The sequence below is a fragment of the Gekko japonicus genome, unplaced genomic scaffold (assembly GCF_001447785.1).
Source record: "Gekko japonicus isolate JY-2015 unplaced genomic scaffold, Gekko_japonicus_V1.1 scaffold3725, whole genome shotgun sequence".
NCBI classification, from domain to species: domain Eukaryota; kingdom Metazoa; phylum Chordata; class Lepidosauria; order Squamata; family Gekkonidae; genus Gekko; species Gekko japonicus.
Genome location: NW_015165935.1, coordinates 81,038 through 82,680, shown reverse-complemented (window position 1 = coordinate 82,680; position 1,643 = coordinate 81,038). Strand labels below are relative to the sequence as shown.

At 55.2% G+C, this 1,643-nt stretch overlaps 1 protein-coding gene across 1 annotated transcript in view; it reads left to right on the top strand.

Moving 5' to 3' along the window:
- KIF24 (kinesin family member 24) overlaps positions 1-1,643 on the top strand; it is a 50,515-nt gene that overhangs the window by 40,437 nt on the left and 8,435 nt on the right. The window lies entirely within an intron of this gene.

Here is a 1,643-nt window from a genome sequence, read left to right as displayed (position 1 = left end):
TGAGCGGTGGTGATGTGGTCGGGGTGCTGTGGGGGGGGGGGCAACAGTGGAGGGGCTTCTAGTGTCCTGGCCCCACTGCTGGACCTCCTGAGGGCACCTGGTATTTTTGGCCACTGCGTGATACAAAGTGATGGACTGGATGGGCCATTGGCCTGATCCAACATTGGCTTCTCTTATGTTCTTATATGCAGCAGAGGTCCATCAGTGGCTATTAGCCACAAGGTATAGATAGGGACTCTCAGTCTGGGGCAGGTGATGCTCTGTATTCTTGGTGCTTGGGGGGGGGGTCAACAGTGGGAGGGCTTCTAGTGTCCTGGCCCCACTGGTGGACCTCCTGATGGCACCTGGTGTTTTTGGCCACTGTGTGACACAGAGTGTTGGACTGCATGGGCCACTGGCCTGATCCAGCCTTGGTTTCTCTTAGGTTTTCTTATGTTCTTATGTCGTCCTCTCCACCTGATGCCCAGAGCGCTCTCCTTTTGGGCCTGGGAAAGGTGGCTGGGGACAGACTTGTCCCGTGTCAGGGAAGACCGGTTTTCCCTCCACAGAATGAGAAATGACCTGCTCTGCGGGGAGGGAGAGGAAGTTTGTTAAACGGCATTATTTTCCTTGCCAGCATTGGCGAACTGGATAATGAAAATCATTCTAGAGCCAAAGGCCCAGGCCGGCACTGCGAGCAAGAACTGGTCTGAGCATTTCTCCGAGTTACTCTTCGTTTGCTTAAACTTACTTGCAGCTGGCCGATGCAGGAGCCCTCATAACCCAAACTAGCTCAGTCTCCTCGGAGCTTGAATGCAAAGCAGGGTCGGGGCTTAGACGGGAGACCACCAACGAAGGCTCTGCAGAAGAAGGCAGCGTCAACCACCTCTGCTTCTCACTTGCCTCGAGAGCCCCCTGCTTGCCTTGAAAGCCCCTTGCTGGGGCCACCATAAGCCGGCTGCATCTTAATAGCACTTTACAGTAAACAACCACATAACTTGAAACCCCCTTGCTGGGGCCGCCATAAGCCGGCTGCATCTTAACAGCAGTAAACAACCACATAATGGGGGAAACCCCAGTCCTTACGTAATAGAATCCTAGAACCGGAAGAGGCTTTATTTAACTATTTAGTCCAACCTCGCCTGATGCAAGAAATCCAAAGCTCCAACTTTCTTGACCGGTAGCAGTCTAGCCGCTGTTTGCAACTCAGCCCCGGTTAGTACTCGGATGGGAGGCCACCAAGGAAGCCCAGGGTCGCTACGAAGAGGGAGGCAGCGGGGAACCATCTCTGAACGTCTCTTGCCTGGGAAACCCTGTGAAGGTGGAAGTTCACATGGGGTTACCCTCAGTTGGTTTGGACTGGGGTGGCGCACTCTGCTTTAGCTGGCGGATTAAGATACTGGCAGGTTGGACTGGGGGACGGGCAGGGGTCATTTCCTGCAGGAGCGCACAGGAGCGGAGCTCCGGCAGTAAAGGGCCCAGGGGGCGGGCACATGCAACAAGCCCCACCCCCTGCTCCCAGCAGCCCTCAGTCAGAGCAAGAAGCAGCCAGGTAAGCTGCAGAGCCCTCCCTGGCCCCCCAGTCCAAAACAGTCCAGTGGCACCTTTAAGACCAAGTTTTATTCAGGTACAAGCTCTCCCTCCTCTGCGAGGACAGATCTGCA